The 23,891-nt window shown below is 42.6% G+C and overlaps 1 protein-coding gene across 6 annotated transcripts in view; it reads right to left on the bottom strand.

Moving 5' to 3' along the window:
* Window positions 1-23,891, bottom strand: part of NFYC (nuclear transcription factor Y subunit gamma) — a 94,031-nt gene that overhangs the window by 54,384 nt on the left and 15,756 nt on the right. The window contains exons 1-3 of one of the 6 annotated variants that reach the window (XM_043994729.1): window positions 6,932-7,067; window positions 4,559-4,737; window positions 2,521-2,581 (exon numbers count right to left, since the gene is read on the bottom strand). The exons of 1 other annotated variant lie outside the window; for it this stretch is intronic. The gene's annotated coding sequence lies outside the window, so the exon portion shown is untranslated. Of the gene's footprint in view, window positions 1-2,520; window positions 2,582-4,558; window positions 4,738-5,245; window positions 5,263-6,931; window positions 7,068-23,891 lie in introns of those variants that run through there. 4 more of the 6 variants (XM_043994728.1, XM_043994730.1, XM_043994731.1 and 1 more) reach the window with 4 other exon arrangements.

Below are 23,891 nucleotides of genomic sequence, written 5' to 3'. Positions count from 1 at the left end.
GGTCAAAGAAGTATTAGAGGCCATCTGGTCACAGAATCTCAGAAATCATCTACTCTAATCTGTACCCGAGTTCCCTGTGCCATACCCTTATTTGACCGATCAGGAAACTGAGTCTCAGCATGAAGCCACCTGTCCCAAGTCACTACTACTAAATGCTAGTCAGGTCTGGACTTAAGTCTTCTGGATTCCACAGCTGACCTCTTGGTTCCTGTGCCACACCAGTTAGCTCTTCAAACCAGTAATTCAATATCCCCTAAGTCATTTTGTGATAGTCCTCCCAAGGCACAGAGACACTGCTAACGGCAACTCTCAGATAAAACACTGAAAAGCCAAAGAACAGAAATTTCAGTCTTAGACCACATATGCCATGATAGGTGATGCTAAAGGACAAATCCAGGGGAGGATCATAGGCTCTAGAGGAGGAAACTTGAGGCCTGCAAAGGCGGAGAGACTTGCTTAGGGCCACAAGTCAAAAGCAGCCAAATCAGGACTTTGATCGAGGCCCTCTCAAATCCAAACCCAAGGCTCTCTCCACTAGAGCAATTCAAGAGGGCTTTGTCATGATTGGTGCTTGGCTTGCTCTCTCTCTAAATAAATCTCCATTTTTCTCATCAAAGGGTGAATTAAGGAATTGTAATGTGTTTACTGCCTCATCACATTAGGCTTTAAAGGATTTATTATTATAAGGAGGGACTCTGAAAACAGGCTTCCCTGACAACTGTGTTATTCCTGAACCTTGATTCCCACACAGGTGCACTAGTCCATAGCTTCTACTTCCTTCTAATGGGGGGGGGGGGGGAAGGAGGGAAGAGGGTGTCCCCTGTAGGCTATCTCAGCCAGGTGGCCACCATTAGTCTCCATGCTGATTCTCAGCTTTTAGAGGAAGAAATGACTTAGACCCAGGATATTCTCATCCCAAAAGGGGAGCAAAGGGAATTATGCTGTCATAATAGGATTTTAGCAACAACCACAGTTATATTTAAGTAGCATTTCTTCTCCACTATCGCATTAGATCCTCACAGTACCTCTGTGAAATAGATAAATGCAAATATTTTCACCACCATGACAGAATGAGAAACTGAGGCAGATCTTAAGTCCCCAGTCCAAGTGGAATAACCAGGTCTAAGCCTCGGGCTTCCTGCACCTCATCTCTTTTCTTACTGTCCCCACCTCACATTTCTTTAGTACTCTAAAGCTGACAACTTTTCTTAAAAATATCACTTCAAGTAGTTCTGGTATTACTGTCCCTGAGTTATAGAGGAGGAAAGGAGACACCAGGCATCATACAGTATGTGCATTGCCCAGGTCCAAGTGCAGCCCTTTGCCCAATACTCCAGGCTGGCCCCCAACTAGTAGACTAACGAGATGACATACAGAGCTTTACAATTCTAATAAACAGATTCTTAACCGAGACCTTTCAATGGATTACACTCTCATCTGTTCACATGCCCTTGTGTGTCTGAGAGGTTAGAAGACAACACTGTTCAATTGTACTTTAAAAAAAAGAAAAAGAAGAACAGCCCAGAGAAAGAAAGGAGGCTTAGGGTAGCCATTGTCCTTTTCAATATGTGGCCTGCCCATGAAGAATTTTGAAACTATCCTCAGTTTCCTTATCTCTAAATTGAAAATCATATTCCTTGTACTACCTACTTCACAGGCTTTATAAAAGCACATGGAAAACAGCTTCATAGCATAGGCATATGCTGTTGTTGTTATTATTCCAATGCAGAAGTTGATGGAACTAAACACAAACATCTAAACCATATCTCATTGAGTCAAAGTTCCCAGGCTGTCACTCATCAACCCTGCAATATTGAAGAAGTCATCTGCCTTCTTCGAAAAGTCTTTTTTCTCATTTGCAAAATGAGAATGCGTTCTGTAAAACTTCAAGTGGAGTGTAGCACCACATTTGGAGTCTGGTTTGAATCCCGGCTTGCACAAAGGCTAGTCCCTTCCCCAACATGGGCCTCAGACGCCTCCTCTGGACGAGCTCAAAGATTCCTTCCAGCTCTAAAGCTATCATCGGTAGCTGTGGGTGGCCCGTGTAACAACTGGAGGTAAACCTGTGTGGTCAGTCAGTCAGTCAGCATTGACCAAGTGCCTCCTGTGTTCCAAGCCCTGCGCTAGCTGAGCACTCTCGAGGAGTCCAGTCTAATGGGGAGACAACTATGGATGGACAAGACGAATGTGAAATATTTGAGAGAGACAGGCACCGGAAGGTGGCTCCGTGGAGAAGGAAGCCAAAGAACCCTGGAGGTCTGCATTGCCAGCCCAGCCCCAGATGCCAACAACCACCTTTGCCCAGTCACTTCCTCTCTGTGGGCCTCTAGTCTCTTCTGACAAGTGAGAAGCTGGATTGGATGTGGCTGATGGTCCCTTTGCTGGGCTGCCATCCCTGAATGCTTAACTCAACAGGCCCAGCTGGGCGGGGCAGGGCAGGGCAGGGCAGGAAGAAGGAAGAGTGCTGGGTTTATGCTTGACAGCAGAGCCCTGACTTCCAATCATGGCTCTGACACTTACTTGTGTGACCTTGGGAAAGTCACTTAATCTCTCTGAGTCTCAGCATCAACAGCTTCCCCATCTGTAAAACAGAGATGATATAAGACTTGCAGCATGTACCTCATGGGTTTATTGTGAGGGAAGCACTCTATCAATGGGATGTTTGTAAGAATCTGGACCACCATCACTACTGAAGACAATGAGGAAACTCTTGTGCCACGTGTGTCCTTGGGTGCTTTAATGGGCTCTCCAGAGGTGAGGATAAAAGCAGTCATATTCTCCCAACAGCAGGAGCAAAGTCCAAATGTTGGATTGTTTCCAAAGAGAATGGGGTTCCCTCCTATCTTGTTTTAGAAGACTCCATGGCTTCTGTTTCCAAGCAATGCCATCCCCTTTCACCCAAAGGGTTTTAATTTACAGAGAAGCCAATGCAGCCCAAGAACAGTTCTTTCCAGCCAAGGAAAGGAGGCGTCTGAGCTGACCAGGCTTTAGAGGAAGTGGCCTAATAGGACAGGAAGTGAAACACATCATAAACCACCCTCCCACCCACCTCCCCCCCCCCCCCAGCCCTGGGAACAAATAGCAAAAATCCTTTTTTTAAAAAGCCATAGATTTTCACTATATTATCTTGAACCATGGTTTTATGCAGATGAGGAATTTGGAAGAATACTCAAATCCTAAAGAGAAACTAACTTTTAAAAAGGCTCATTTTCCCATTAACCAAAGAAATGATAGCTACTGTATCTTAATCTTGGAACTTGGCTCAGGTCAGCTCATAACTACAGGGACTGAAATGAAGATAAACAAAAAATGCCCGGAGTTTACATTTAAAATTGGTCTGAATATAGCAAACATGACTTCTACCTAAAAATAATAGCTTCAACCACTGAAACATAAGAGGGCCACAAGGAGATGTACTGCTTAAAGCTTTACAAAGTGCTTTCTTCACAATCATGCTGTGAAAAATCCCTACCTTGCAGATGAGAAAACTGAGGTTTATAATACATCCAACCAAGGTCAAACAACACTGAATCCAAACCTATCTAGTCAGAGAATCATTAGATTTAGTCCTGGAAGATTCTTAGAGAGCATTTGATAGAATCCTCTCTTTTGAAAAGAGACTGAGGGGCAACTGGTGGTTGCAGTGGATAGAGCACCAGCCCTGGAGTCAGGAATACCTGAGTTCAGATCCGGCCTCAGACACTTAACACTTACTGGCTGTTGTAAGATTAAAAATCTCCAGCAGGTGGCGTTATTCCAATCGTTACACTGTGTGACCCTGGGCAAGTCACCTGGCCCCAATTGCCTCACTAAAAAAAAAAAAAAAAAAAGAGAATGAGGCCCCAGAGAGAAGAAATTTGCCCCAAGGTGCCCAGAGTAGTAAGTGGTGAAGCCAAGGAACGACAAACTCAGGGAGATTGTCCTCTGTCTCCAAACTCTGTGTTCTTTCTACTACACTACACTGGCCTCACTTTTATTAAGGGCAAACCAGGATGGAATTGAGTCCTAGTTCGAGGGGAAACGGCTTCCACGGTATGTAGCCTTTGCAAATACAAATTAAAAGGATGAGGAAACATCTGTATAAACAGAAGTGAAAAATATATTGTCTCTCTGCTCTCTTTCAAGTGAAGTGTAGGAATTGGTTTAAAAAAAAAGATCCCAATTCTAATACTTTTTAAAGAATTTAACTACAAACAGATCCCCACCCCCACCCCCTTGGGAGAGATGCCCGGATCTAGTCAACACCTACTATAATTAAGCTTTTAACCTTCTCTAACTAGGATCTGCCTGGCATCACCAGAGACAGAATCAAACAACAAATTCCTCCATCAATCCAGAGAAGTTTCAACTACTTTGAAGGCACTCACTCTCCTTCTGCAAACTCTGGTTCCCTGTGAGATTACCTCAATGTCTAGAAAAACAACTGCCAAGAGTGTTGAAAGGGCTCTCTTTTAGAAGGTTTCTGCCGATCACATTTAATGGGATTTTTAGTGACCACAAGGCCCAGATTCTAACTAGTTTCCCCTACAAGGGTTACTGAATGTCTTTTGGTGCTTACCCAAAGTTTTGGGCCCCCGTAGGCTGCTTTGTCTAGGCCTCTCCGATGTCCCCTCCTTCACCTTCACCTTCGCCTTCCCTGTACAGTCCTGGACTTCAGCTGGAAGGAGTTAGAATAGACCCCACAACTCCAAGGCTCTCGTGCTTGCCAGTTAACAACACACTTGCCAAAATCTACAACTGATTTAAAAATCATAAATACAATTCAGAGTAGCTGGTAACATGCAGATCAGTGACTGCTAAAAGAAAAAAAATTATCTTTCAGGTCTCCCTGGGAAAATCGAATCCTTTCCAAGTGCCTACTTCATTTACCAGAATGGCCATTTTCTGAAGTGAAGATAAGCATTCCAACTCCCCAAAAGAAGTTTCACAAACAAAACTATTCTGAACTCTTAAAATACTATCCAGAGGCCATAAGACTGAATCTTTTAGGCAGTTAACTGAAGTATCCTAACACAGTTTTGGACTTTCTAACGGGAAAAGAGACTGAAAACAATATGCATGTCTGACTTGAAATCTGAATTTGAATCTCTATTCCATTCCCACACTGTCCTCCACCCAAACAGCCCAAGTCCCCTCCATCTCCTTTCATCTGTGATACAGTTTCCCAATCCAAAGCTGTATAAACAAACTTTGTCCTTCATGCTTTAAGCTCCAGCAGCAGTATTTCAAGGTCACTCTTACTAACGTCTGAGGCCTGCTTCCAGCAACTTTGATGGCACTGCTGTTCCAACCACAGATGCCCCAAATCCAAAGCCGGGTCTTTCCTTCTGGCTAAGTCCTTGACATCTAGGAGGAGGAATGTCCCCACCAGCCCCTGACAATTGCACAGGCCTACTCCTTCCCTCTCTCCTGGGACTGTCCTTGCTGGTGGTGTTCAGCTTCTAGCAGGCATGTTCCAGTGACCTTCATTCCTTATTTGCAAATAAGAAAACAAAGGACTGCTTGTGTTTGTCAAGTATTTCCTGGATGTTTGTACAAAGGATGGAAGATTTCATTATCCACAAGAACTAACTGGTGAGATTTAGCAACTTGCATTGGCTTCACATCTCCTCACAGGCAAAAATGTATCAGCATCTGCAAGGACAAGAGACTGAGCTGCCTAGACTCAACTTTCCAAGTCATCAGAAAATCAAAGAATCTAGTTTGTACTATATAAAAGAACCTGTTCGCAAATGTGTTTTAAAAAAAAAGGGTGGGGGTGGGAGGAGGAGAAAGATGAGAAAAATGTGTCAAATTCAGTTACTGGAGAGATAAAGCAGAGAAGTGTATGTGTCCAGGTGTCAATGTGTCTAAAATAGGAAATACTGTTACCTACATTTACTAGCCTCTGTAAGAACTAGGGACAGACAGGTGGGTTAAAACAAAGTTATGGAAGAATTTCCCTTGGCAAATCCAAGGCCTTCACCATGACACCCTGAAGCATAAGTGGAAATGCTATTTTTTTCCTCCAAATTCAGAACATCGCCTTCCCAGTTTGAAAACATAGAGGCTTGGCGAGTTCCAGGACACCTCACCTCTGGCAAAACCCTCTTTGGACAGTCGGGCTATTCTACGGTATAGGTAAAGCTTCCTCACACTGGAACAAAGGAACATTATTTGGAAAATAGTTCAGCTAATTCTTGAGCCTGGTTTGCCCAATACACAGAGTTAAGTGTTTGGCTGCTGTTTCCCCGGGAAATGATTAACCTTTCTCTTCAGGGAACTGCTCTTCTCCACACAGAACTAAGCAAAAAAATTAAAAAGCCACCGGTCCCCCCACCCCCATCCTCCCTGAAGGGCATGCAGGAGGCTCCACCGAGGAGCCAGGGGCTGGAGGTGCGCCGGGAACTATGCACGGAATGCAAAGGGGCCATTTTCTGAAACAGTGCAACTTGTCTACACTCGGCGAGGCCAAAACAGTTTCGATTATTTCAACAGAAACAAAGAAGGAAACTTACGGGAACTGCATTAATTTTACATGGAGCTATTTATATCTCTCCTCGGACAGGGAGAAATTAAGTCACTGCTAGCCCTCCCCCCCCAAGGACGGAGGAAACAAAAGGCGCAGGAGATGCCGAGCCAGGAGCCGGGAAGGTCCACTCCGGGGCGAGGGCGAACCGCGGCCCCCCCACCAAACTATTCGCCATTTTTCTTTGTCTTTCAGCTGACCCCTGCCTCAGTGAAAAACTCCGAGGCGGCCTCCGCCGGAGCCCTGCAGCCTCCTTCCACTTTAACAGGCAAAGGCATTCAATCTATCCTGCTATTTGACACCGAGCCTCGCCTCCGGCCGCCTCATTGGCCGCGCCGCCCTCTCGGCGACGGCCGCGCCGCCGCCATTGGCTCCTGCGCGTCATCAGGGCCCTCCTTCGGACACTTCCTGTTTTAAAGTTACCTTGAGAAGCAGAGCAGGGGTCAGCGGCGGGGGCCTCGGCCGAGCGGACTCGGCGGCGCCGCGGGGCGGCCGGCCAAGCCCCCCCCCCGGAACCGGCGCCGCAGCCCCGGGCACGGCCCCGAGGGGCGACACAGGCCGCGGCAGGGCTTTTCTCGTAATTATACAGCGGGGTGGGTCCCTCACGAGCCCGGGCGCAGCTCATTGGCCGCTAGAGTTCCATTTAAAAAAATTGAAGATAATTTCGCTGCCTCTGATTGGCTGCCAAAGACGTCTGTATGACAGCATTACAGTCTCCTCGGATAGTTTATGCAAGAAGCCAGCAGGCTCTCGACGGAAAGTTACTGTGGGAACTACGCTCGCAGTTTTAACGACAGGCAGTAGAAAGCAAACTCTGGAGAGGCAGAGAGCCCGAGGGCCCCCCTCAGGAGCCCCGGGCCGCCTCCGGGCCCCGCCCTGACTGACCTCTGCTATGAGGAGGAGGAGCAGCCGCTGGGATGCCCAAAGCCGCTTTACAAAGACCTGGGATTTCCAAAGAGGCAGCGCCTAAAACTTAACATCTAAAATCAATAAGGAACCGAGACAGATGCAAGAATACCACCCAATTCTCTTACGGAATAGGTGCTTACTAATTAACAACAATTATAATAAGCTAGCAGTCACAAAGTTAACTCATTTGTCAAAGGATACGAACCGACTAAATAAAACAGGACACTGCTGTAAAAATTATTCCGTCTCATGAGTAATTAAAGCAAGTACAAAATAAAATAACCAAGATAATAATCATCAAATTGGCAGTAATGATTAAAAGTAACAAAATTCTGTTCTTGGGGGCGAGGGGTTTGTAGAGAAACAAACACTGCTTTAGTAGAATTGCAAACTTTTTTGAGGGCAATTTGGCAGTACACAACAAGAATCATAAAAATAATCATACTCTAACCCAATAATGAAATTAGTGAGATGCCCCCCCCCCGACCGTTAAAAACAGATATATAACAAGATTATTTGCAATCATAAAGCTATAGGGCAGCTAGGTGATGCAGTGGATAGAGCACCAGTCCTGGAGTCAGGAGAACCTGAGTTCAAATCCGACCTCAGACACTTAACACTTACTAGCTGTGTGACCCTGGGCAAGTCACTTAACCCCAAATGCCTCACTAAAAATAAATAAATAAATAAAATAAATCATAAAGCTATAAACAACCTAAATGTCCAACAGCTGAACAGCTTAATAAACTGGTATATCAAAGAATCATACCAGACAAAGAACTCTTGATAAAACAAATACCCAAGTGATCATCCAATTTTTTGCTTCAAGTTCTCCAATAAGGTGGAAATCCGCTCATTGCACTTTTATTTTATTTATTTTGTTTGTTTTTGGTTTTTTTTAGTGAGGCAATTGGGGTTAAGTGACTTGCCCAGGGTCACACAGCTAGTAAGTGTTAAGTGTCTGAGGCCGGATTTGAACTCAGGTCCTCCTGACTCCAGGGCCGGTGCTCTATCCACTGCTCCACCTAGCTGCCCCTCATTGCACTTTCATATAGTTTTAATTGCTGGAAAGATTTCTTTAGATCCAATCTAAATCTGGCTCTTTGAATTGTCCATGCCATTGCTCCCTCTGAGGCCAAGCAATTCAATTCAACAGGCAATTTTGAAGTGCCTACTTCTACTAAGACAAAAAGGAAACAGTTCTTAGCCTCAAGGAGCATGCATTCTACAGGCTAAGTAAATACAAAATATACACAAAGCTATCTTGGCATTGATGGAGAGCTGTAGAGACCTTGTAAGAGGGGAGTGTCCTGAGCTGAGGAAGGGAGCTAGGGATCCCATAAGGGGGATGACCTTTACAAGGCATGAGAGGGCATCCTAGGCAAAGGAGCTGGAGGTGGCATGTTCAATCGAATCCCTATAACAGCCCTTCAAATACTTGAAGACAAGGATCACCATCTCCCTAAATCTGCTCTCTAGGTTAAACTCCTCTAGTTCCAATCCTTGCAATCTCCTGCCCTCCTCAGGGCATAGTCTAACTTGTCCATATCCTTCTGTATGGTCTCATCAGGTCACAGAACAGTTCAACTTTGTGCCATTAAACAGGATGACTACAAGGACCACAAAGAAATGTGGACTTATATGCAGTAACATGAAAAGAAAATAGAACAAGGACAGCCTGTACACTATGATTATATAAAAGGAAAAATACCCACCCAAACACAGAGATGGACAAAGGACAGAGAGAGTAACTAATGAGCATATATGAACACAGACATTCATTTTTAATGTAAACAATTATAAATAAATGTATTGATTGGTTTTATTTTTGTTTAAAGTGCAAATACAAATTATGATGACCGTAAGCTATTACCCATACACCTACAAGAATGTTAAAAATATTTTTTAAAAACAAAAAAGTCCAAAGGTGGTGGGCCATGAGGAAACAGACTCAGACATACACTGCTGGCAGGACTGTGGGTTGTGTAAATAAATATTTGGGATAGCAACACAGCAGTATACACTAAGAGTCACAAACTTTTTGACTCAGCAATTCCATTGCTAAGATTATTCCCAAAATATCGTTAAAAGGGAAAAAGGACCTTTTTCAAAGCATGCTCTATTGTTTACAGTAAATAATTGGAAATATATCTAATGGCAGAATTGTTGCATTATTATAATCAACATGTCATGAAACAACTATGAAACATACAAAGTATAGAAAGACCTTTATGAAGTGAATAGAATAAAATCAGCAGAACCCAAACTGTATAGAGACTGAGTACAACTACATTTTAAAATTTTTTAAAGAAAAGAAAACAAAAAGGTCCAAAATTTTAGGATAGGCTTAGAGAGCCAAAGAACAAAAGTATCTTGGTTGTGAATTCATTTAGTTCTGTGGTGTGTGTGTGTGTGTGTGTGTGTGTGTGTGTGTTTACGCTTTTGGTTTTTTGTTGATAGTTATTAAGTTATTAGGTAGTGAAGTAGACAGAGTTCGGGGCCAGGAGTCAGACATGTCCGAACAACATTAAGTTTATTTTTTCCCCAAAACTACATACATGCCTAATCTTTTTTTTGAAGTATCTTCCCTAATAACTATGAAAAACTAGTAAATTGTAGATCAGCACCATGGCAAAGGACTTCACATACTCTGAAATACTACCACAAAACTGTCAGAGTAGGAACACTGAAATAATCACATGGCATAGTGGGGAAAGGTACTGGGTTTATTTGGAGTCAGAAGACCTGGGTTTGAGTCCTGGCTTTATCAATTCCGGATTACAAGACCTTGGCATAGTCCCTTACCTTGTTAAGCTTCACTATACTCATCTGTATAATAGCGACTGGGATGCACACTATGGATTGGGTTAAATGATACGTAAGATCTCCTCTAGCTGAATCATTCCATGACATCATAGGAGGGCCAAAAAAGGAAAACAAGACAAGGAGAAAGGCCTTCAATATATGACAGCATTGCTTTAAGTCCACAGAACAAAACTAAAATCAGATAAATGCACTATGCAAAGTACATTACAGTCCGATGGATTAAATATATACATTTAAAAGAGTGCAATATAAAATATTATTGATTAGCTCTTAAGAAAGCCTACTTAAGACTTTGATTCATAATAATACCTTTATTTTCCCCCAAACTTGCAGATGTAAGCAGCAAGGCTGGTTTTCAGGATTGATTTGATAGAGACCCTTCTCTGGCTTGCTCTGTGTGTTCAGAAGCTCAGTGGATTGAGAAGCAGTGTTCTGGAGATGAGATGTGTTTAGCCATCTCAGGTATAGTCCCATGCAGTCTGTAACTACTCAAACTTTGGGAGCTGGAAGTAATGCACTTGGCATCTGGGTGATGCCCTCAACATGTTGAAGTCAAGATGCCCCAATTAAACAAAAACCTCTTTCAGCTATACATAATTCCACTAATGCTCCTACAGAACCTTGACATCCCTCTAATAGCAGAAGCCATTAATAGCTCCCCAAGCTGCCTCCAATCAAACTGTTAAGTGGAGTGTCCTAAGAGTAAAATGACTTCGGTGGTTGGCCAACCAGCGGTAGGTAAAAGGACGAAACTACATTTGCTATTCACTTGCTGAAAAAGACCAGATCCTTTAGAAAACTCCCTCATTAGTCCTCAGAAATGCAATCCTCAATCTCTTAAGAGATTAAAGCATACACCGAAACAAAGGCCAACTGGATGCAGCTGGTACTTCACCAACTACTCTTCTGTGTTGTTTCCTCCCCATCCCACTCCCCCAAAAAAACCCTTAACACAAAGAAAAACAAATTCTTAGTGCCTTGTAAAACACTTACTAGATTATTAAGCATGGAATATAATACTACTTTCTGCAAGAAATGAAGAGATGGCTTCAGAGAAACCCAGGAAAATTTATATTGACTGATGTAAAATGAAGTGAGTGAGCAGAACCAGAGGTACCATTTTTACACTAATATCAACAATGTAAAAATGAGTAATTTTGAAGACTTAAGAATTCTTATCAATGAAATGGCCCCTAATGGTTCCAGAGGGCAGATAATGAAGAATGCTCTTCACCTGACAGAGAAATGATGGACACACATACACAATGAGACATATTACTGGACATGGTCAATGTGGGAATATTTTGCTTGATTCTGCCTTTTTTTTAAAACAAAGGTTTTGTTTTTCTTTTTTTTCCTCCCTAAAGGGAGACAGAAAGGAGAAAAATGAAATCCTTAATACTTGAAAATAAAATTTAATTTTTAAAATGCTCATAAGGAAAGTAAAATACATTAGAATGGTTCTTCTGTGGGCCTTAACAGATTTAAAAAAAAAAAAAGAGGACAGGAAAGCAGACAGGTTAGAATAAACCATTCCTCAATCATACTAGGCTATCATTAGAAACTTTAAAAATCATTCAAATCACATAAATGAGATTTTTCTTTTCTAGCTTTTTTTTTTTGAGAGGAAGTATGATATAGTGGAACCAATACTAGTCTTAAAGGAAGAATAACTGGGTCCCAGTCCACAACTGACAGCAACTGTGGGAACCTAGGCAAATCCTTTAACTTCTCAGTTTCCTCATCTGCTGTTTGTCCTTCATTCTCAAAGAGAACCATGGCATCAGGGTGATGTCATGACTTGCACTGAATTGGATTTAAGTGAAGGAGGACTATGCAAGGTCACCAATCTCACTCTCTCCTCCAGAGACAGCTGGGTCCAATGGCAAGATACGTATCAGGATTAGGGGCAGCTAGGTGGCTGCAGTGGATAGAGCACTGGCCCTGGAGTCAGGAGTACCTGAGTTCAAATCCAGGCTCAGACACTTAACACTTACTAGCTGTGTGACCCTGGGCAGGTCACTTAACCCTCATTGCCTCACTTAAAAAAAAAAAAAAGATACATATCAGGATGACTGGGGATGGAACCTAGTGTTTAAGACAATTGGGGTCAAGTGACTTGCCGAAGTTCACACAGCTAGTAAGTGTTTGAGGTAAGATATGAACTCAGGTCCTATGAACTTCAGGGCCAGTGCTCTATCCACTGTACCACCTAGCTGCCTCCCCCCACCTTTTTTTAGTAGATGAGTTTCTTCACCTACAAAATGGGGGTAGTATTAGTATTGTTGTGAAAAAAGTACTTTGCTAATCTCAAAATTTCCATAAAAATCTGAATTATTATGGTGTAAGGACTAGAAGTCATGTCACATAAGGATCAATAGTAATAAGGAGTATTTAGACTGAAGAAGAGAAGACCTTGAGGAGACATAACCAGTCTTGAAATATATGATAGCAAGGGGAAGGGAACACATTTATTAAGCACCTACTGTGTGCCAGGCACTGTGCTGAACACTTTACAAGTATTATCTCATTTGATCCTCACAACAACCCTACAAGTTGGGTGCTATTACTGCCCCTATTTTACAGTTGAGGAAACTGAGGCAGACAAAGGTTAAGGGCCTTGCCCAGGGTCATACAGCTTGGAAATGTCTTGGGTTGGATTTGAACTTAGGTTTTCCTGACTCCAGGCCCATTGCCCCACCAATATTTATTAAAAGACCTAAGTACAATCAAAGGGGGCTTGGGATACAAATACAAAGAATGAAGCAATCCCATTTCCAAAGTAGGAGGTTTGTCCTTTAGGGAAAAAAAGCTTGTTCTCCCCTGACTGCAGGTACAAAACAAGGCCAGTGAGTGAAATATCACATTGAGGCAGATATTTTTATTCCGCATAACAAGGAAAGAGAGTTACCTCACAATGTAAGGGATTGCCTTTTAAGAGGTATCCTGTCACTAGAGGTGTTCAAGCAGAGGCTAGGTGACCAGCTGGTGGGATGTGGAAGAAAGGCTTCTTGTGCTAGGGTGAGGAGTGGGCCTGCTCAGCTCCTCCCAATTGTGATGAGGTATGATTCTCTTTCACTGTCCTTGGTCTTTGGAATTTTGCAACATTCCACTTTCAAGTTTTTGCAGTTCTCTTGTAGTTACTGTGCCCTATATAGTTAAAGAGCTATGAGAAAAAAAAAATTTTCCCATATTCTTTTGCAGAAGTGGGAGGGCTATGCTTATGATACATAGCATGTATTTTCAGCCTTTGTCAATGTGTCAATCAGTTTTGCTGATTTTTTTTATCTTCTTTTTGTTTAAAATATATATTTGTTGGGGCCGCTAGGTGGCACAGTGGATAAAGCACCGGCTCTAGATTCAGGAAGACTGGAGTTCAAATTCCACCTCAGATACCTGACACTAGCTGTGTGACCCTGGGCAAGTCACTTAACCCCAATTGCCTCACTCAAAAAATAAAAATAAAAAAGTTGTTGTATGAGATGGCTCTCTGGGAGGGGAGGAATTGGGAAAAATGCAGGTGATATAAAAACAAGAGATAAATTAAAATTTATTTTTTTAAAAAGTCTATATTTCTAAGATATTTTGCTGACAGCCTTACAAAGGATAAAAAGTCGCAACAAAATTAACTGCTAAATTAGGAACTATCTACCCCAGAGAGTGGTAATAATAATTATCATTTTGGCCAACATTTAAGAGAACTGCAAAGCATTTTACAATATTATCATCACAACAAACTTAGAAGATTGGTGCTATTATTTTATTTTGGTGAGGCAATTGGGGTTAAGTGACTTGTCCAAGGTCACACAGCTAGTAAGTGTCAAGTGACTGAGACCAGATTTGAACTCAGGTACTCCTGAATCCAGGGCCGGTGCTCTATCCACTGTGCCACCTAGCTGCCTCAATTGGTGCTAGTATCATTTCCATTTCACAGATGAGGGAGCGAAGGCTGAAGGTTAAGTGACTTAACCAGGGTCAAGGAAAAAAGAAATGGTCTTGTAAATTTTGGGTTACATACACTATCACTGCTTTTACGGAACAGGAATTTCGAAAAGACACTCATAACACTACTGATGGGGTAGCTAGGTGGCACAGTGGATAGAGCACCAGCCCTGGAGTCAGGAGTACCTGAGTTCAAATCCGGCCTCAGTCACTTAACACTTACTAGCTGTGTGACCCTGGGCAAGTCACTTAACCCCAACTGCTTCACTTAAAAAAAAAAAAAAAAGTAACACTACTGAGAGGTAGTCCCAGCCCTGGACTCACCTAGGGTTTTGACTCAGTCCACTTCTTAGCTGTGAAATCACTTCACCTTTGTGAACCTCAGTTTTCTCATCTGTAAAATTAGGATCCCTACTTATCCTGTCTCACGGGCTTGTTATAAAGATCAAATGAGACAATTACATTCAATATAACAACTATTAAGTGCCTGCTGTGTGCAATGCACTGTACTAGGCACTAGGATGACAAAGACAAGAATCAAATAGTCCCAGAGGTCATAGAGCTTATATTCTACTCACAAGTAAATACATTCAAAGGAATTTCAAACAGGAAAAAGCATTAATAACTAGGGTGTGGGGGAGAAAAAGTGTCCCAAAAGGCCTTGCTTATATTTGTAGGTTCCTGGAAGCACCTTGTCTATACTTTAGAAGAAGCTAAGAACTCTACTCTTTTAAGGTATGGAAAGCTCTTTGCAAACTGCAAAGCACTAGTTACAATCATTATTACTTTTCACACTTAACGAGCATCATTAGGGGCAGCTAGGTGGCGCAGTGGATAGAGCACCGGCCCTGGAATCAGGAGTACCTGAGTTCAAATCCGGCCTCAGACACTTAACACTTACTAGCTGTGTGACCCTGGGCAAGTCACTTAACCCCAATTGCCTCACTAAAAAACAAAAACAAAAAACAAAAAGAGCATCATTAAAAACTAGATTTAGTTATTGCTTCCTCCAACTCCCTCTCCCCTTCCACCAGAACCTACAGAATCTGGACTGTTGGCATGTGGATCACCGATCTGGAGGGGATCTCAAAGGGCATCTACCACAATACTCTCATTTCACAGAGGACGAAATTGAGGCTCAGATAGGTGCACTAACATGTCTCAGGTCACCCAGGGCATAAACCTAAACTGTGGGGTCTGAAGTTATGTACTTCCCTCTGGTCCCAGACTAGTCAGCACTCCAATGCCTACTGGACTTCTGCACTGTCCCACTGAGCCTAAAACTCAACAATTTCAAAATAAAACATTTCTACCTGCCCCATCCCCCAACTTCATTCTCTCAATGGCATTCAATCTCCCCAATCTGAAGCCAAAATCCATCCCCTTTACACAGTAACCAAGCTAATCTTTCTAATGGGCAGATCTGGTCATGCCATGTCTCTCCTGATTAAGACTTCTAAGCTCCCTAATGCCTCTGTACTCGGCTGTCCAGGGCTCCCCTGTTTTCCAGGCCTAGTCCACTCCACTTTTCACGCACCAGGTTGCTGTCAAACATACACCCTGTACTTTTGTGCCTCTGCTGCTCACAGAGAGGCCTCTCTCTCTCCCCTTTTCCCAGGGAATGCTAACTAACCATGCTTTAAAAACCCAACTGAAAGACTGTCTTCTCTGATTCCACTCCCCCAAATGAATGACCTTTTCCTCCTCTGACCTCACAAAGCACTTTGTTTTGCATCTTTCCAAAGGATTTTTTTTAATCATTAGTTAACTGTGCATGCTTCCTACAAAGACTAAGTTTCTTTATTTTTCTCAGAGTAGGTTTAGCAGTATGCTCTGCATATAAGTCCTTAAATCAATTATTAAACATTTATTAAGTGCTTACTATACACCAGCCACTGTGCTAATAAACACTGCAGATACAAAAAGAGGCAAAAGACAGTCTTTGTCCTCAAGTAGCTCATAATCTAACAGGAGAGAAAACAAGCAAACAAATATAGAGGAGGCGAGCTATGCCCAGGATAAATGGGAAACACTTAACAGTGTAAAGGCACTCAAATTGAGAGGGGCTGGGGAATGATTCCCGGAGGAGGCAGGATTTTAGTAAGGACTTAAAAGAAGCCAGAAAGGTCAATAGTCAGAGCAGAGGGAGAGTGTTCCAGGCATGGGAGACAGAGAAAATACTGGGAGATGATGTGTCTGGCTCATGGAACAGCCCAGACATCAGTGTCACTGGATGGAAGAATATGTTGGGAGGAGTGTAAGGTCAAAAGGACTGAACAAGAAGGAGGGCTCTGAATGTCCGAGCAATAGGGAGCCACTGGGATTTATTGAGTAAGGGGGTGGGAGGAGTGCCATGATCAGACCTGCACTTGAGGAAAATCCCTTGGGTGGCTAAAGAGAGACTGGACTGGAGTGAGGAAAGACTTGAGGTGGGCAGAGCCACCAGCATGTGAGGGGACAAGGACACGCACTAGAGGGCTGGCAGTGTCAGCGGAAGGAAGGGAGTATATTGGAGAAATGTTGCTAGAAGTGGACTGAGGTATGAGCCAATAACTGGGAAGATGTGTTGCCCTCTACAGTAATAGGGAAGACAGTGGGGGAAACAGTTTAGGAGGAAAGATGAGCTCAGTTTTGCCATGTCCAGTTTAAGATGGCTACTGGATACCCAGTTTGCCATGTCTGCTGGAGGTCAGCAGAGAGGTTTGGGGTGGGGGTGGGGGTAGATGTGAGAATTGTCAGTACAGAGACATCATTAAATCCATGGGAGCCAATGAGATCTCCAAGAGAAGTGGTCTCGAGCAAAGAAAAGAGGGCCCAGACAGAATCCTCAGGTTAGAGGCTGTGATCTACTGGAGTTTACAGCAGAGGTGATAGAGAAGGAATGGTCAGACAGGCAGGAGAGCCAGGAGAGGGCAGGTGTGCTGAAAACCTGAAGAGGAGGAAGTACCAAAGAGAGGGATCGACAATGTCCAACGCCACAGAGAGGCCAAGGAGAATGAGGACTGAGAAAAGGCCACTAAGAGATCATGAGTAACTTGGGAGACAGCAGTGTCGCTGGAATGATAAGGGGAAGCCAGACTGTAAGGGGTTAAGAAGAGAAAGTCCAGATGACCTTTGGGGTTTACCTACAAAGTGGGGATAGGAGAACCAAGGGAGGGTTTTTCCAGGATGGGGAAACATGGACATGCATGTTTGTAGGAAGTAGGAAATGAGTTAGTAGACAGGAAGAGATTTAAAATTAGTGAAAGAGTGGGGATGACAGAAGAGTTATCTAAGGGTGGAGATAGGATAGAATGGGATGGCTTAAACAAATAGAGGGCTTAGCCTTGGTAAGCACTAAGACCATTTCATCATGTGAGACAGGGGTGAAGGAGGAGAGAGTGGCAGAAGACAGCCTTGTGATAGGAGATGAGGAAGAAAAGAGAAAAGAAGAGGGAGTTCATGGCAAATGGCTTCATTTTTTCCTGTAAAATATGAGGCAAAGTTCTCAGCTGAGAGTAAAGAGAGGTTTGAAGAGGGACAAATAGGTTTGGCCAAAGAAAATGGAATAGTGAGTTAATGAGGGAGGTATAGGAGGATTGCCAAGCAGCAGGGAGGGCCCAGTTGAGGCTGTTTAACAAATTTGTATTGGGCCCTGTCAGAATGGTTGAGTTTCACCACCTTCAGCAAGCAGCATATGTGGAGGATCAAAAGTGATGAATGGTGGAAGTGATCCAAGGCTGAGGCTTAGGGTGTAATCAGAAATATGATAAGGTATAATCAGGAATATGATAAGGAGACTGGAGGAGAACAATATAGAGTTGAATTGGTTCACCAAGAAGTGGAGATGAGAAGAGGAGAGAGGTTAATGTAGGGAGATCGATCAGGAGAGAACCAAAGGGTCAAAATATTCTGAGTGGGGCTTTGTAAGGGAAGGCAGAGGGAAATATGAAAAGCCAACAGAGATGGTTCAAGGGGGCAGCTAGGTAGTGCAGTGGATAAAGCACCGGCCCTGCATTCAGGAGGACCTGAGTTTAAATCCAGCCTCAGCCACTTGATACTTGCTATATAACTGTGTGACCCTGGGCAAGTCACTTAACCTTCATTGCCCTGAAAAAAAAAAACAAAACCAAACCAACACCACAGAGATGGTTCGATTGTGTGTGATAGGAAGATCAAAGTTATGACCATCTTTGTGTATACATTTAAAAAATGTTTTGTATTACTAAATTGAACTGAAAATCTTTTGATTTGGATCGCATCCTTTTATTTGTCTGAAAATAAGGAGAGTGTCCTTCCCCATCTCCCAGACCCAGCAAAGGTCTGGAAGACCATGAAAGCCAGAGAGAGAGAAGGTTCAGCCCTCACCACACCCTTCAAAAATGAGTTCACAGCTCAACAACTTTCATCCTAATCCAAGGCATTAGAGAAGGGGATAAAAAACTGCTCATTTACCATCCAACACCTTCCAAAGTAGATCTGGACTCCTTCTCCACTCCCCATCCCCAAGAGGTGCCCAGGATTTGCCAGATTTCCAAACATCTGCTCCCATCAACCATGCTTTTCCAGTCCCTAAACATGCTAGTGTTTTATTGATTTATGTTCTTCAGTATTTCACAAATGTCATCGTGCTGTTATTAGTTTGGGGCAAATTTTAAGAAAAATGCCAACATTAATTTTAACTAATATTCCTTAAAAATATGACTATACTTCAGTATCAACAACATTGTGTGTTGATCAACTGCGATAGACTTGACTGTTCTCAACAGTACAATGGTCCAAGATAGTTCCAAAGGACTCATGATGGAAAATGCTCTCCACATCCAGAAAAAAGAACTGTGGAATCTAGATGCAGGTCGCACCATACTATTTCTATTTTTTGTTTTGTTTTTCTTTTTTGAGGTTTTTCCTTTTTGCTCTGATTCTTCTTTCACAGCATGACTAATGCAGAAATGTTTAATGTGATTGTATATATGTAACCTATATCAGATTGCTTGCTGTCTTGGGGAGGGGGGAGGGAAGGGAGGGAGAAAAATTTGAAACTAGAAATCTTATAAAAATAAATGTTGAACTATCTCTACATGGAAAAAAAATAAAAATAAAAAGGAAATAAATAAATAAATATGTCTGTACTTGAAGACATGTAAAATTTCCTTTCCATGGCCAAAATCAGAAAGCAAGTTCTACTGGTGAAAAAAAGAAGTCAAATTATCCTTGAATTTCAAATTGCCTGCCAGTCATCTTTCATATATCCCACCTCCTTTCCTTTGACACCGCCACCTATCACAGACAGACCCTCAGGCCTGTCACCTCAGGCCTGCATTGCTTAGGTAGCCTGCTGGTTGGTGCTAGCTGGTGCAGTGCATAAGAAGACTGGACCTGGAATCAGGAGGACACCAATTCAAATCCAGCTGCATATATTTCCTATCAGTGTGATCCTAGGTGAGTTTTAACTTGTCTGCCGTGGTTTCTTCAACTGTAAAATGGGAATAACAGCACCTACCTCCCAGGGATTTTGTGAGGATCAAATGCAAAGCACTTAGTGCCTGGCACATAGTAGGTGCTTAATAAATGTTTGTTACCTCCACCCCACCCAAGTCTCTCCTCCATCCAATCCAACCTCCACTCAGATGCCAAACTGATCTTCCCAACGTGAAAGTTTGACCATGTTATCCCACTACTCAATCAACTACATTAGCTCCCTATTATTTCCAGGATCCTCTTTATACCTTCCCCTTCCCTTCTCCCCTTCCTAATTTACCTCACATGAGGCACTACTTCTGGCTCCAGCCATTTTCATTTGCTGTTTCCTATGCCTAGACCCTCCCACCCCCACCCCCCCTTCATCTCTGTCTCTTGGCTTCCCTCAGCTCTTTCCTAATCTCCTTTGGTGCTCTCAGCTGATTTTCTCCACTTAATTCTATATATTCTGTACATAGTTATTTGTATATTGTCTCTTCCATTAGATTGTAAGCTCCTTGAGGGCAGGCACTATCTTTGACCTGTCTTTGTAGCCCCAGCACTTAGCACAGGGCCTGGCACATGGTAAGTACTTAAATGCTTGCTGACTGACTCACTATAGCTTTCACTCCTCTGACCTGACTCTCAATGATATGGACCAAGAATTCATTAAGGAATCTCAGCAATTCCAACTGGCCTACTTCCCATCAAAATTCTTTCTGGCCCCTGTCCTCAAGCACCCCTCCTTTCTAGACAATTGTAGCTCCTCTCCTGGAAAATGCCCTTGAATGCATCATGGCATTCAAGGGGCAAAACAAGTCTTAAAAGACCTATCTGCTACATGTCCTTTCAGACACAATACATCTTTCCCAGTCCTTCTCCTTGGTTTGGAACCTGAACATTTGATGCCTGTCTGAGTCTTTGCTCTATTTACAAGTCCTGTACATGTCCACATATACAGTATGGGGGGGGGGGGCAGTCTGGTCTTAGGACGTAAGAGACCTGGATTGAAGTTTAGTGTCTGATTCCTATGTGATCTTGAACAAGTCTCTTAACCTCTAAGCCTCAGCTGCCTCACCTATGAAATGGGTAATAATGCCCAGAGCACCCACCTACCTCACAGGATTGTAGTGAGGCTCAAACAAGATAATGATGTAAACTGTTTGGCAAACTTTAAAACAGTATATAAATGCCACATAATACTATCATGATCGTTGTCATCATCATCACCGTCGTCGTTAGCATCAGTAAGCCCATTTGTTGTTGAACAAACACTGAGCTGCATTGACTGAGGGAACTTTTGTCACTGGGAGTTAGTTCCCAACACCAAGGAAACCACATCTCTGATATGAAAAATAAGACATCTTCCCAGGGGAAGATGCACCTATGAAGGCTACGTATGTAGTCTTAAATTGCACTCAATGAATGGATGATACAAGAGAGTAATGGGTTCCTCTTTAGCAACCGTGACTCAACATACAAGTTGTTGCAACCCTAGCTACAGAAGGCTTCCTTGAGTATTCATTAAAGTCAATTATAGTTTAAAACTGAATGAAGACTTTGGGGACACCCTGTGTACGAGGCAGAGTTGTAACCGTAAAGCAAAAGCTTTGATTTAACCATACACTATGGAACACTGTCCCCTTCAAAGTTGTTTGTTGTTGGCTATTTGGTCTTGTGATGTTTAAAATCTAAATTGTGGTCGCCTTAAATTAAAAAGCTTCAGTACTAGTCTTTGGGCATTAAACATTTATTAAAGCATACAGATATTTACAAGGAGTTCAGAAAGTTAAGAAAAAGAAGTCCTACCTAGCCTAGAGTTCCAGCCTGGTTGGGTTCTTCCTCAAGTCCTCCTTGTTAAGGGCTAAAATTCTAGCTAAACTGTCTAAAATATCTAATGAGTGGTCGCCAATCAATTACAAGCTTTAGCAAGAGTTAGACTTTTAAGCATTTATTAAGGAGAATAAGAATTTGGTAAAGAGAGAGAGAAAGGCCTAGATTCCTATCTATTAAAGGGAGAGCACATTTCTAGCTCCCTTCTCTGCCAGAGTCCTCAGGAAAAAAGCCCCAGAGTCAGCGCCAGTCTCTTCCTTCCTCCTCCCACTAGTCCGCGTCATTTCCTCCCGCCAAAGAAAAGACTCCTGGTCTTGCCCTCAAAGACCTTCGCTTCATGGGCAGAACTCTTCTACAGTAAGTATCCAGCAGGTGGCGTTATTCCAATCGTTACATCCTCCACAAGCCTGCTTTAATCAGGAACTCTCTAGCAAGCTGTTTGTGGAAGCTTTTTATAGGTCTGGAACAGAGGCGGGCCTTACACACTGCTTCAAGCTGATTGGTTGGCATCATCCAAATCCATTGGCTTTAAAGGTGTCCTCAAGTTGAGTTCACAGTCTAGTTTCTGAGAACAATGCCTTCTTAAGGGATAGCCAGGTGTGATTACAATCCAGTTAACCTGAAGTAGGCTTAATCAGCGGTCAATCACTCTCACTTGATTCAATCAGTATAGATTAATCTCCAGGTGGGTCTTTGAGTATCTGCTAAATCCCATTATTTCATCACATTCCCCCCTTTGTTTCCTCTAGGAACAGGTGTTCCTAGATGAAACAGTAAAAAAATAATTAAGTCTTTGGAAGTCTTTTCTCAGTTCTCTTGTTATCAAGAGGAAGCTGGATTCTGGTCTGGAAAGCTGGATTCTTCTTCTTTAACTGTTTGAATTGCTGGATTTTTTATTAAACCTTAGCATAGCATTGTCAATGATCAAATTTAATACATTCCATTACATTCCCTCCTTTATATAATAGAGGGTTGGGGTAGTTATGCAATCTATAGCACTTCTTACCACCATGTGTCTGGATCAAAGCCAAATTTAGTGACGTGTTCATGACACCTGAAAATGTTATAGAAAGGTTATCATACCACATCTCATGGTTTTGAGACATCCAGTAATTGTGCTAGGCCACAGGTGGATGGATTCTGACCATGCCATCAGAATTAGTGAAAGAAAAAAGAAAACTTAGAAGGGAGAGAGGAAGAAACTGGACTGTGTCCAGCAATTGTGGTCTATATAGTTGCCATCATAAGCAAACCATAGATTTACATGTACCTGTCTCTCCTCCTGTTGTACATATATTCTCTACAGGGCCTATATCAAACTCATTGTAAGAGCAGTTAGTCTCTGAGATGATAAGTTTCCATAATTTTTATAGATCTGGCACAGAGGCGGTCCTTACACACTGCTTCAAGCTGATTGGTTGGCGTCATCCAAATCCATTGGCTTTGAAGGTGTCCTCAAGTTGAGTTCACAGTCTAGTTTCTGAGAACAATACCTTCTTAAGGGATAGCCAGGTGTGATTACAATCCAGTTAACTTGAAGTAGGCTTAATCAGCAGTCAATCACTCTCACTTGATTCAATCAGTATAGATTAATCTCCAGGTGGGTCTTTGAGTATCTGCTAAATCCCATTATTTCATCACAGTCTGGACCTTGGTTTCATCAGTAACTGTAGACTGAAAACTGTGTAGTCTTAGAGAGTTACCCAAGTCACAAAGGTTGAGTGGCTTGGCCTTGGTCATAACAAATAGAAAGAAATTTTCCTGACTCCCAGATTCCTCTACCCAAATGAACTGCTCAGCCCCTTCAAAGTAGTCTATGGAAAGACTCTACAGGTATAATACCCTCAGAAAAAGGTGACCCTCTCCATTGTTTCACATGGTTAGCTGTTAGTGTAGTTGGGGCAAGCAAGCCCCACTACAACATAGCTAAAGTTAGTCGATACAGCCCAGGAGACTCCCCTCCTAACTGCCCCCAGGGCCTGCACAGACAAGGAGGGAAGTGCCTTCACCTGATCTACCAGCTAGGAAACATCCAGTTTCTGAGGTCCAGAAGGGGGAAATTGTGAGAAGTCAGTATTATTAAGATTATACAGTTTTAGGTCTCAGAAGGCTCTAATGTGAGTTTGGAGATAGCCTGAATTTTTGCCACCATGAATAGAGACCCTCCCTCAAACTACAGGTACTCCTATGTAACTAAGCGCTTTCTGATCTGTTTTTTTTTAAAAAGCACTTAGTGTTTTCATGAGATGGACTGACATTAGGTCTCTGGAGAAGTGATGACTACACAATTATTCCAATAATGTAAATATCTCTATCTCTGAACTCCTTTCTTAGAACTGCCTTTCAGTGACAATTCATGTGCCACATCTTTTTTTTTTTTTTAATTTAGAACAGGACTTCCCAGCTCAATCTACTGCCTAATTTGCCAGACTTG

This window comes from Dromiciops gliroides, chromosome 3 (assembly GCF_019393635.1).
Source record: "Dromiciops gliroides isolate mDroGli1 chromosome 3, mDroGli1.pri, whole genome shotgun sequence".
In the NCBI taxonomy this organism is placed as follows: domain Eukaryota; kingdom Metazoa; phylum Chordata; class Mammalia; order Microbiotheria; family Microbiotheriidae; genus Dromiciops; species Dromiciops gliroides.
This window is presented reverse-complemented; position numbering and strand designations above follow the sequence as displayed.